The following is a 13,909-nucleotide window of genomic DNA, read 5'->3' as shown; positions in this document are numbered from 1 at the left end:
GAGATAAAGAGCTTCCAAGACAGGCAGCAACTAAAAGAATATGTGACCTCCAAACCAGCTCTGCAAGAAATTTTAAGGGGGACTCTTAAAATTCCCCTTTAAGAAGAAGTTCAGTGGAACAGTCCACAAAAACAAAGACTGAATAGGTATCATGATGACACTAAACTCATATCTCTCAATAGTAACTCTGAATGTGAACGGGCTTAATGACCCCATCAAAAGGCGCAGGGTTTCAGACTGGATAAAAAAGCAGGACCCATCTATTTGCTGTCTACAAGAGACTCATTTTAGACAGAAGGACACCTACAGCCTGAAAATAAAAGGTTGGAGAACTATTTACCATTCGAATGGTCCTCAAAAGAAAGCAGGGGTAGCCATCCTTATATCAGATAAACTAAAATTTACCCCAAAGACTGTAGTGAGAGATGAAGAGGGACTCTATATCATACTTAAAGGATCTATTCAACAAGAGGACTTAACAATCCTCAATATATATGCTCCGAATGTGGGAGCTGCCAAATATATAAATCAATTATTAACCAAAGTGAAGAAATACTTAGATAATAATACACTTATACTTGGTGACTTCAATCTAGCTCTTTCTATACTCGATAGGTCTTCTAAGCACAACATCTCCAAAGAAACGAGAGCTTTAAATGATACACTGGACCAGATGGATTTCACAGATATCTACAGAACTTTACATCCAAACTCAACTGAATATACATTCTTCTCAAGCGCACATGGAACTTTCTCCAGAATAGACCACATATTGGGACACAAATCGGGTCTGAACCGATACCAAAAGATTGGGATTGTCCCCTGCATATTCTCGGACCATAATGCCTTGAAATTAGAACTAAATCACAACAAGAAGTTTGGAAGGACCTCAAACACGTGGAGGTTAAGGACCATCCTGCTAAAAGATAAAAGGGTCAACCAGGAAATTAAGGAAGAATTAAAAAGATTCATGGAAACTAATGAGAATGAAGATACACCCGTTCAAAATCTTTGGGATGCAGCAAAAGCAGTCCTAAGGGGGAAATACATCGCAATACAAGCATCCATTCAAAAACTGGAAAGAACTCAAATACAAAAGCTAACCTTACACATAAAGGAGCTAGAGAAAAAACAGCAAATAGATCCTACACCCAAGAGAAGAAGGGAGTTAATAAAGATTCGAGCAGAACTCAACGAAATCGAGACCAGAAGAACTGTGGAACAGATCAACAGAACCAGGAGTTGGTTCTTTGAAAGAATTAATAAGATAGATAAACCATTAGCCAGCCTTATTAAAAAGAAGAGAGAGAAGACTCAAATTAATAAAATCATGAATGAGAAAGGAGAGATCACTACCAACACCAAGGAAATACAAACGATTTTAAAAACATATTATGAACAGCTATACGCCAATAAATTAGGCAATCTAGAAGAAATGGACGCATTCCTGGAAAGCCACAAACTACCAAAACTGGAACAGGAAGAAATAGAAAACCTGAACAGGCCAATAACCAGGGAGGAAATTGAAGCAGTCATCAAAAACCTCCAAAGACACAAGAGTCCAGGGCCAGATGGCTTCCCAGGGGAATTTTATCAAACGTTTAAAGAAGAAATCATACCTATTCTCCTAAAGCTGTTTGGAAAGATAGAAAGAGATGGAGTACTTCCAAATTCGTTCTATGAAGCCAGCATCACCTTAATTCCAAAGCCAGACAAAGACCCCACCAAAAAGGAGAATTACAGACCAATATCCCTGATGAACATGGATGCAAAAATTCTCAACAAGATACTGGCCAATAGGATCCAATAGTACATTAAGAAAATTATTCACCATGACCAAGTAGGATTTATCCCTGGGACACAAGGCTGGTTCAACACCCGTAAAACAATCAATGTGATTCATCATATCAGCAAGAGAAAAACCAAGAACCATATGATCCTCTCATTGGATGCAGAGAAAGCATTTGACAAAATACAGCATCCATTCTTGATCAAAACTCTTCAGAGTGTAGGGATAGAGGGAACATTCCTCAACATCTTAAAAGCCATCTATGAAAAGCCCACAGCAAATATCATTCTCAATGGGGAAGCACTAGGAGCCTTTCCCCTAAGATCAGGAACAAGACAGGGATGTCCACTCTCACCACTGCTGTTCAACATAGTACTGGAAGTCCTAGCCTCAGCAATCAGACAACAAAAAGACATTAAAGGCATTCAAATTGGCAAAGAAGTCAAACTCTCCCTCTTCGCCGATGACATGATACTGTACATAGAAAACCCAAAAGTCTCCACCCCAAGATTGCTAGAACTCATACAGCAATTCGGTAGCGTGGCAGGATACAAAATCAATGCCCAGAAGTCAGTGGCATTTCTATACTCTAACAATGAGACTGAAGAAAGAGAAATTAAGGAGTCAATCCCATTTACAATTGCACCCAAAAGCATAAGATACCTAGGAATAAACCTCACCAAAGATGTAAAGGATCTATACCCTCAAAACTATAGAACACTTCTGAAAGAAATTGAGGAAGACACAAAGAGATGGAAAAATATTCCATGCTCATGGATTGGCAGAATTAATATTGTGAAAATGTCAATGTTACCCAGGGCAATATACACGTTTAATGCAATCCCTATCAAAATACCATGGACTTTCTTCAGAGAGTTAGAACAAATTATTTTAAGATTTGTGTGGAATCAGAAAAGACCCCGAATAGCCAGGGGAATTTTAAAAAAGAAAACCATATCTGGGGGCATCACAATGCCAGATTTCAGGTTGTACTACAAAGCTGTGGTCATTAAGACAGTGTGGTACTGGCACAAAAACAGACACATAGATCAGTGGAACAGAATAGAGAATCCAGAAGTGGACCCTGAACTTTATGGGAAACTAATATTCGATAAAGGAGGAAAGACTATCCATTGGAAGAAAGACAGTCTCTTCAATAAATGGTGCTGGGAAAATTGGACATCCACATGCAGAAGAATGAAACTAGACCACTCTCTTTCACCATACACCAAGATAAACTCAAAATGGATGAAAGATCTAAATGTGAGACAAGATTCCATCAAAATCCTAGAGAAGAACACAGGCAACACCCTTTTTGAACTCGGCCATAGTAACTTCTTGCAAGATACATCCACGAAGGCAAAAGAAACAAAAGCAAAAATGAACTATTGGGACTTCATCAAGATAAGAAGCTTTTGCACAGCAAAGGATACAGTCAACAAAACTCAAAGACAACCTACAGAATGGGAGAAGATATTTGCAAATGACATATCAGATAAAGGGCTAGTTTCCAAGATCTATAAAGAACTTATTAAACTCAACACCAAAGAAACAAACAATCCAATCATGAAATGGGCAAAAGACATGAACAGAAATCTCACAGAGGAAGACATAGACATGGCCAACATGCATATGAGAAAATGTTCTGCATCACTTGCCATCAGGGAAATACAAATCAAAACTACAATGAGATACCACCTCACACCAGTGAGAATGGGGAAAATTAACGAGGCAGGAAACAACAAATGTTGGAGAGGATGCGGAGAAAAGGGAACCCTCTTACACTGTTGGTGGAAATGTGAACTGGTGCAGCCACTCTGGAAAACTGTGTGGAGGTTCCTCAAACAGTTAAAAATATACCTGCCCTACGACCCAGCAATTGCACTGTTGGGGATTTACCCCAAAGATACAAATGCAATGAAACGCCGGGACACCTGCACCCCGATGTTTCTAGCAGCAATGGCCACGATAGCCAAACTGTGGAAGGAGCCTCGGTGTCCAACGAAAGATGAATGGATAAAGAAGATGTGGTTTATGTATACAATGGAATATTACTCAGCTATTAGAAATGACAAATACCCACCATTTGCTTCAACGTGGATGGAACTGGAGGGTATTATGCTGAGTGAAGTAAGTCAGTCGGAGAAGGACAAACATTATATGTTCTCATTCATTTGGGGAATATAAATAATAGTGAAAGGGAATATAAGGGAAGGGAGAAGAAATGTGTGGGAAATATCAGAAAGGGAGACAGAACGTAAAGACTGTGAACTCTGGGAAACGAACTAGGGGTGGTAGAAGGGGAGGAGGGCGGGGGGTGGGAGTGAATGGGTGACGGGCACTGGGTGTTATTCTGTATGTTAGTAAATTGAACACCAATAAAAAATAAATTAAAAAAAAAAACTACAATAATTTACAGAAAGTAGGATTTGCACATATTGTTATATTAATACATGGGTCAATACAATATAAAAGAGCCCAGAGATGATAGATCCACATAAGCACAGACAGCTGATTTTCCATAAAGGTGCAAAGGCAAGTCAATGGAGAAAATACAGCATTCAACAAATGATGCTGGTATGATTAGGTTTTCCTCATGCAAAGAAATGGAGCTAGGTCTATACCTCACACCTTATCTAAAATTAATTCAAAATGGGTCATAGGCAAAAATGTAAATTTTAAAACTATAGATGCTCTAGAATAATACATAGAAGAAAATCTGTATGCCCTTGGAGTAGGCAAAGAAGTTTTAGAATAAGATAGCAATATCAGAAAAGTGAAGGGAAAAACTTTCACTCTGGGACTGTTACAAAAAATGAAGAAACAAATTACAGAGTAGGAGAAGTTATTTGCAAATCATATTTCTGAGGAAGAACTTGTATCCAGAATATATAAAGACCTCCTAAATCTTTACAATAAGAAAACAACTTAATCTTTTTAAAAGTAGGCAAAAGATCTAAATAGATACTTCACCAAGGAAGATGTGGATGGCAAACAAGCTTGTGAAATGATCCTCAACATCATTAGTGATTAGGCATAGGCAAGGTAAAGCCACAATGGCACACTGCTACGTTTTGATTAGAATGGAAAAAAGGGGCATTCGGGCAGCTCAATCAGTTAAGCATCTACCTTGGGCTCAGGTCATGATCCTGAAGTCCTGGGATCAATCCCCCCACATCGGGCTCCCTGCTCAACAAGGAGTCTGCTTCTTCTTTTCCCTCTGCCCCCACACCCATCACTTATGCACACTTTCTCACAATCTCTCTCTCTCATTCTTGCTTGCTCTCTCTAATAAATAAATAAAATATTAATAAATAATTAAATGAAAAAAGACAATACCAAGTGCTGATAAGGAGGCAGAACAACTGGAACTCTCTACACTGCTGGTGGGAATGCAAAATTACAATCACTTGGGAAAGCAGTTTTGCAGTTTCTTATAAAGTTAAACCTATATGCACAATCTCTTTGCTTAACAGAAATAAAATTTATGTGCCTATATGTGAGGTTTACAGCATCTTTATTAAAAATCACCCCAAAATGGAAACAAACCAGCTATCTTTCAGCAGATGAGAGATAAATAAAACTGTACAACCTCACAATGGATTACTCCTCATCAACAAAAAGCAAAAAGCCGCTCATCAACACAGCAACATGAATGAAACTTAAACCCATTCTGCTAAAGGAAAGAAGCTAAAAACCAAAAGACTAAAGATTATATGATTCTATTTACGTAACCCTGGAGGCAGAAAGAGGGATGCAAGTTAGGAGGCTAGAAAACAGATCAGTGGTGGCCTTGACTATAAAGTGACATCATGTCGAGGTAATGGAACTGTTCTATAAGGAACCATGGGGGTAGATACAAAACTTCAAATGTTGGTCAAAACTCACAGTATTATATACACCAACAAATGAATTTTTTGAGTGCAAATTTTTTTAAAAAATCATTCAGGAGGGATGCCTAGTTGGCTCAGTGGTTGAGCATCGGCCTTCAGCTCAGGGTGTGATCCTGGGATCCTGGGACTGAGTCCTGCATTGGGCTCCCTGCATGAAGACTGTTTCTCCCTCTGCCTATGTCTCTGTCTCTCTCTGTGTGTCTCATGAATAAATAAATAAAATCTTTAAAAAAAAAATCATGCAAGATATGCGGAAGCCCAAAATGAACTTCAGGCTGTGGCAAGTGAACCTATATTACAAATGAATTACACAATTGCCCTGAGATAAATGGGTAAGAATGGAGCTGGCCTGAATGACTTTGGAAAACAGTGTTTTTCCTGACTACTTTAAAGTAAAAGACAAGGACTGTGCAAGAACACTGAGCTGGAGTTGGTAGGTCTGTTTTACACAGAGGTACGGGTTAGCAGCTTTGAAACGAATTTGTAGGTATATAGGGTTAAAAAAATAAATACACTATAGATAAGGAGAGCCAGTGTTTCACTGTCAAAGAACAAATAAAGAAAGGGAGAGGCTAGGATGAACCTAGTAGAGATAGATGGACGTCAGAGGTATGATCATATGAACCAGTGATTTGGGGTTTTGTTTGTTTTTTTAATACACATATATGGGTTGGTAGATACAGAAATAAAAACAGGTATGTGCGTATACATGGGTTAGTATGCATAATTTCCTCACTCTGTCTACTGAGAGGGAGCGCCCGGGTAGCAATGGACACACCAAGTAGGTTGACAGTGCTTTCTGAATCAGTAGGGTCTGCAGCAGCCTCGTCCCTCCTGATTCAGACCCATTTGCTCTCTGGCTTTGCTTCCTCCCTCTGCATTATAGATGAGCTGGGCTTCTGAGAGTGATAAAAACTATCCTCGGGGCAACTGGGTAGCTCAGTTGGTTAAGTGTCTGACTCTTGGTTTTGGCTCTGGTTATGATCTCAGGGTCATGAGATAAAGACCCATGTTCAGTGGGGTGTCAGCTTGAGATCCTTTCTCTTTCCCTCTACCCTTCCCCCCACTTGCATATGCTCTCTCTCTAAAATAAATAAAATCTTTTTAAAAGTCCTCTTTAAAAAATATTTTACTTCTCAAACCACACTTAAATAGTCAAATGAGTTCTTTACACTATTTTTTTTTTCAAAATAATGTTGTAGGGCCATTGTTAGAAGATTTACATAGGACATGTTAATAAGGATATAAAATGCTCATAGTCCCACTCCCCAAGATACCATGGCCCCATAGTCTCTCACTCCCCAAGATACCATTGCTGTGTATGCTTTTTTTCAATGCATAGTGTCATTTAAAACTAAACATTTTTGGGATCCCTGGGTGGCACAGCGGTTTGGCGCCTGCCTTTGGCCCAGGGCGCGATCCTGGAGACCCGGGATTGAATCCCACATCGGGCTCCCGGTGCATGGAGCCTGCTTCTCCCTCTGCCTATGTCTCTGCCTCTCTCTCTCTGTGACTATCATAAATAAATAAAAAAACTTAAAAAAAATTTTAAAAAAATAAAATTAAAATTAAAAAATTAAAAAAAAACTAAACATTTTCTACAGTTTACAATATATATAATGTGATTCCATTTTTGTTACTGTTCATGTTATATAGACCTGGGAAAATGATTAGAATATGGTACAATAACAACAAAAAAAACCCTCCATAATTTCCTCAGGGCAGTACCAGGTTATGTTTAATTGTCACTTCTTTCTTATATCTTCCCCTACTCCTTAAAATGTGTTTTGATAATAAAGATTGGATATAAAACTAACATTCCCTAGGTTATAGTCAAAACAACAATAGATAGATAGATATAGCAAAACAAACTGTTACCAGGCCCAGAGAAACAATCTTTGAAGGAAATAAAAACAAAAGTGGTTAAGAAGATATAAGGGTTCTCAAAAGGAACTATAACTCTCAAAAAAGAATTAACTGTTCAGGCCACATTGTGACCAGAAGGTATACATAATCACAGTATGATGAAGAAAATTTGAGTCACAATTAAAAAATCAGAAATAAAAATTCTGATTTATTGCCTAATTGGTTAACGTGAAAAATCAGAAGATCCAGCCAATACCAGGTGTCCTTCCCGAGGGGGAGTGCCACTTGTCCCTTTTGGAATGGACAACAGTTCACTGCCGCTCAACCTAATCAAGTCACTGTTCACATCACTAGCCAGGCTCCTATAGGATTTGAGTTTCCCATACCTGCTCAAGTAAAGGGGACCAATGTGTATGGAATCAATCAGTTATTCATATTAAAGAAAGTTCAAATCAACCTGTATACAGGTTTAAAATATCCCTATGAAAATCAAAAATTGGGGCACCTGGGTGGCTTAGCAGTTGAGCATCTGCCTTCGGCTCAGGTCATGATCCCAGGGTCCTGGGATCGAGTCCTACATCGGGCTCCCCACAGGGAGCCTGCTTCTCCCTCTGCCTATGTCTCTGACTCTCTCTGTGTGTCTCTTGTGAATAAATAAATAAAACTTAAAAAAAGAAAATAAAAAATTCTCATCACACATATGTGAGTATTATTTTCACAAAAGGAAAATTTCTGTACCTCACTGCCTATTCACCTCCCAATTTTTCCCTGTCCGGCTTACCCACCACTGTCACTCTTACCTCATCTCCATCCTGTTTATAAAATATGTACACTTCCTGTTCATCTTACCTTCACCTCTCATCTTCTCTCTCATGATGTTATTCACTCTCTTCTCCTCAAAATTCACCCAATGTAGACATATTTACCTCTCAGAATATCCTTCCTTCCTACCCCAAGATCCCTTTTCTCTTATTAGCCAGGTACTCTATAATGTTTATATTTACCCACCCCATACTCTCCATGGCCTTTCTACATCCTCTTCTGTAACAAGAACAGGAAAATCATTCTCATGGAGGTTGGACAGGTGAGGGGCTCCATGAAAGAACAGATGTGAGAGAAGAAACTCTGCAGCAGCAGAAGACAAGCAGATGAAAAGGAGATTGTGCCATTGCCAATGTATTGCCTCTCTGCCACAAACCCACACTTCTTTGCCCTGCTCTGCAATATTAGGAATGCTGTGGGGAGAAGGGGCTCTTCTGGCTCTTCCAGCACTGGGATGAGTGCACAACATCCAGGACTGCTCTCTACTTTAATTCACCAGAACCCTGGCAAGAGGTTTCCTGGTCCCAGTGCCAGCTCAAGATTTCCTGCCTACCAGCCTCCGCCAACAGCTTCAGACCAGCAATAGACCAGGGCATCACAGGTAATGAGAGTATGTCTCCACCCTCTGGGCCACAGCCACACCTCCAGCAAGTCTGCACCAAAGGCCTGGGCTGGGGACACCTTCCAAGTTTGCTCCTTCCTTGGCAGTCTCCCTCAACCCAAGGGTATTCCTTAGTGTTCTCTTGGATTCTCTCTTAGAAGGTAATCTCCCATCACTAGTTAATAATTCCTTCTCCAAAGTTGTCCCTGTTCAAATGCTGATGTGGTTTCTGTCTCCTTGCAGGGCTCTACCACACAGGGACTAGACATGTTCATTAGACTCCCAGGCCTAAAATAATCCCTGCCACACCAAAATAGTTCTCAAAACTCAATTTGCAAAATAGTTCTCAAAACTTGATTTGCAAGACTTCAGGCTATTCTCCATGGTCTCCCTGAATTTGTGAGAATAGTTGATGTGGAAATCAGTTCAGATGAAATGCAATCCAATTCCAGGATAACCATGCAAAATACAGCACTAGGCGCAGGGCACCAACTTAACTAGAAATCTTACGTTTACTTGTAGCTCAGGAAAAAATATGAAAACAGAAAATAAATCCTGATGTATATATGACTTACTAAATGTAGAACCTCAGTCAACTCAGCTCCCTAGTCTATAAAATGGGGATAACACCCCTACACTACCCCCTGCAAGGGCCTGCAAGTGAGGCCACATTGTTGGGCTTGCTCTGTGTCAGGCACCACTGTAAGTGCTACACATGGATGAGCTCATTTACCACACATTTATTCAATTACTTCACATGACCACTGGATGGTCATGGGTACAGTTATTATCCTCCCTGTATAGCAGATGAAACTGAAGCACAAAGAGGTCACACAAACTGGTGGCTCAGGCCACCTAGGCGACAAGTGGCAAAAGTGAAAGCTAAGCTAGGCAGTCTCCCTCCAAAGCTAGACTCTCAACTTTCTAAATATGGATTCAATCAATCCTAAAGGTCTTTGCAAAAAGTTACAAGAAAATATGATTTATTCATTTACTAACTAGAGGAAGAAACCCTTAGCAGAAAACAGGTCAAGGATGAGAAAATACTGTATGTCATCTAATTTGCATACTTTTTCCTTAATGTTTCTGAAATTGGAAGATGTCTTATAATCAATAGCATTTTCAACATAATGTAATACAGCACATGCACAGATACTTCCAATATATTTCAAATATATTCCCAGAAATTTGAAAGCAAATGTGCTAGCAGAACGACAGTATACTGTTCTGAGCAGATAGCCGATCAAATGTACAAAGGTAGGCAGCATGAGTGTTATTTCCCTTTAAACAATAACCAAAAGGGCAGGCCCGCCCAAGGAGAACAGCACCAGCCCTGACTGATCTAGTTCAGGGGCCAGGGAGCTCTCTGAGGTCTCAAGCTCCGGACCAGCTATCCAGTAGAAATATAATATAAGTCGTGTCTGCAACTCTTAATTTGCTACCAGTTACATTTTTTAAAGTAAAAAGAATTAGGTGAACTTAGTTTTAATAACATTTTATTTTTCTCCACATACATGAATATTGTCATTTCAACATGTAATCGATATTAAAAATCATCGAGATATATTACATTCTTTTCTTTTTTCCATAGTAAGTCTTTGAAATCCAGTAGGAATTTTACACTCAGTAACACACTCCAACACAAATCCAAGTGAGTTTCAGGCGTTCAAGGGTCATGTGGGGCTCACAGCTGCCATACTGGACGGTGCAACCTTGGGCCTAGTTTGTGCAGTGGCCTCATGCTCAGAGCAATTCTATTGCCAAAGCTGTCACCAGTACCCACCTCACCAGCTGGTGCAAAAAGAAGGTGAGGGTCCATCCCCTTTCAATCCAATAGTCACTGTAAAAAGACTTTTTAGTTTTTTTTCTAGTTTATACTAACATATATACAAATGATTTGGATTTTTTAAAATAAAAGTTGCTCCTACTTTATATATTGTTCAACAATTCCCCTCCCTCAACATTTTATAAATGCCTTTAACAGCCACACAGCACCATGAATGGAGGCACCTGACCTTCATCATTTGTCTATCTGTAGACACTTAGATTGTTTCCTATTTTTCATCATCAACGTTGCCGTGAGAAAGTCTTTGCATGACATTGTGTATATCTCTACAAGTAAAATTACTAGGGCACAGGAGTTAATTATGATGGCAGAGGGAGAGAGAATCCCAAACAGGCTCCACACCCAGTTCATGAGCCTGAGGCAGGGCTCAATCTCACAACCCTGAGATCATGACCTAAGCTGAAATCAAGAGTTGGACACATATCCGACTGAGCTACTTAGGTGCCCCAATAGTTTCTTTTTTAATAACTAATTGCTAAACAATCCTTCCCAAAAGGTGGTTCCAAGGACAATGGAGAAGAATAGCCACTTCACTACCCCCTATTAGCACTGGATGCTATCTTTTTCATCTTTGCCAATCTCAGAGGCAAAAATAATAAGTGGCTGTTCTTTTCTTTCTTTTCTTTTCTTTTCTTTTCTTTTCTTTTCTTTTCTTTTCTTTTCTTTTCTTTTCTTTTCCTCCCTCCCTCCCTCCCTCCCTCCTTTCCTTCCTTCCTTCCTTCCTTTCTTTTAAGTAGGCTTGCTGCCTAACATGGATCCGAACATGGGGCTTGAACTCATGACCCTGAGATCAAGACCTGAGCTGAGACTGAGAGTCAGATCCTTAACCAATTGAGTCACTAGGTGCCCCAGGCAGCTGTTCTTTTCTAAGAGTCCAGTAAGCCAGTACTCTATAAAAGAGTTAATATACATACAGGAAAATGTACACATGATAAACATGTGGCTACAAGAGTTTTTGCAAAAGGAACACACTGGGTAACCAGCACACAAATCCTTTCTAGTAGCCCAGAAGCTCTCCCCTGCCCTGTTGCAGGAGGGCATCCCCAAGAGTAGTGACTGCCTTGACTTCAATAGCCAGTTATTTTTTCATTTCCCTGAATACTAATATTCCTTGAATATTAATATTCCCTGAATATCATCATCTTTTCATACATTTATTGACCATTTGATTTTCCTTTCTGTGAATTTCCTCTTCCTATTCTTTGTCCATTTTTTAAAAGATATTTATTTATTTATTTATTTATTTATTTATTTATTTATTTAACAGAGAAGGAGAGTGCACATAAGCAGGGGGAGTGGGAGGGAGAGGGAGAAGCAGACTCCCTGCAGAGCAAGGAGCCCAATACAGGGCTCAATCTCAGGACCCTGGGATCATGACCTGAGCTAAAGGCAGATGCTTAACTGACTGAGCCACTTAGGCACTCTCTTTGCCCATTTTTAAATTGAGTTCTTGGTCCTTTATTCATTTAGATTTGTTTTAATATGATCAAACACTGCAAATATTTTTTTTCTGGTCTGCTACTTATCTTTTGATTTTGTTCACAGTATTGCTTGTCTAACAGAGGTTTAATTTTTACAAATCCAGCATTTATTTGCTCCTCTAAGTCCATAGGTTTCATATCTCACTTTGAAAATCCTTCTTTTTTTAAAAAAAGATTTACCTATTTATTTATTCATGATAGACAGAGAGAGAGAGAGAGAGAGAGAGAGAGGCAGAAACACAGGCAAAGGGAGAAGCAGGCTCCATGCCGGGAGCCTCACTCAGGACTTGATCCCAGGACTCTAGGATCACGCCCTGGGCCAAAGGCAGGCGCCAAACCACTGAGCCACCCAGGGATTCCCTGAAAATCCTTCTTATCCTAATGTTACAGGGCCTGTACTATCTTCTAAGACATTTTAGCATTTAAAAAAATGTTTAATCCATCTCATGTTTATTTTTTTGTATTTATTTTTATATATAGTATATAGTAAATTTTGCTAATCTTTATTAAAAAGATGGCAGTTCCACATGCCAATCTTTCTTTAGACAATGGACTTTAGCAGCAGGGACAATACCGGCATTACAAATATCAAGCTGACATGGTCTTGCCCTCAAGTAGCTCTTGACCAAGCAGAGAAACACCCAGATAAACTGCTACAATATAGCATGATTTGTCCCATAAAAAAATCATGCAAGTAGTTTGGTGGTGGCATAAAACCTGACTGATTCTGCAGCGAGCAGGGGAAGAGTGCAGGAGAAAGGAAAGGAGTCATTTAAGAAGGCCTCACAGAAAGCCTTGAGGTTGGTTACATAAGTAGAACAAGACTTTTCCCTAAGCAGAGGTGTGTTCACAGATCTCAGACGGGCACAGTTTGGTAGGAGGAGAAGGTGAAAGAGATGAGGCAAGGAACACATCACAGAAAACTTGCAGACCATGCCAAGGAGATCAGCTTCTACGCTGTTGACAGGAGGAAATGACTGAAGGGTTTTAAACGACTGATTGGAATGGCCATTTAGAAAGAATCTAAAGCAAGGGTAAAAGAGAACAAGAAGAGATGGATTCCAGAACTATTACAAGAAGTGGAATCATTTGTTGGATGTGGGGGGTCTGGAAGTGGGAGGTCAGGAAAAGGATGAGGTGAGGATGGCTCCAGGCTTCTAGCTTGGGAGAACCAGCAGATGGTGGTGCCAGTGGCAGTCTCCAGAGACTCATGATCTTTGGAGTAGGTGGATATTTAGGACACCCTTTCAGCACTTACATAGTAAAAGCAATGACCAAATCTGTTGCCTGAAAACAGAACAACAAAATAAACTATGAAAGGTTTTGAGCACTGCCTGAAAGAGGGCTCTGGAATCCAGCCAGGCCTCTTAGGAAGACAGCAATATTTTCACAGACTTGGCAATGTGAACATTTCCTTGGCAGCCTACATCACCTGGGATGCCATTGCATAGCAACATAAGCCATTTTGCAGCCTACATTTAAAATAAGAACTAAGTAGTTGTTTCACTCTTGGCCACATTTTCAAGAAACAATCACAAGTTTTACCCACTTGGCTTTGTACAGGCCTGTGGCTACTGCCTAAAGCCAAGATTCTCTGCAGGGATTGCTGGG

The 13,909-nt window shown here is 39.8% G+C and overlaps 1 protein-coding gene across 1 annotated transcript in view; it reads right to left on the bottom strand.

The window, feature by feature from the left end:
* Positions 1 to 13,909, bottom strand: part of CRYL1 (crystallin lambda 1) — a 151,841-nt gene that overhangs the window by 53,613 nt on the left and 84,319 nt on the right. The window lies entirely within an intron of this gene.

The sequence above is a fragment of the Canis aureus genome, chromosome 24 (genome assembly GCF_053574225.1).
Source record: "Canis aureus isolate CA01 chromosome 24, VMU_Caureus_v.1.0, whole genome shotgun sequence".
Classification (NCBI taxonomy): domain Eukaryota; kingdom Metazoa; phylum Chordata; class Mammalia; order Carnivora; family Canidae; genus Canis; species Canis aureus.
Note: the sequence above shows the minus strand (reverse complement) of the source record. Positions and strands in the feature narration are given on the sequence as shown.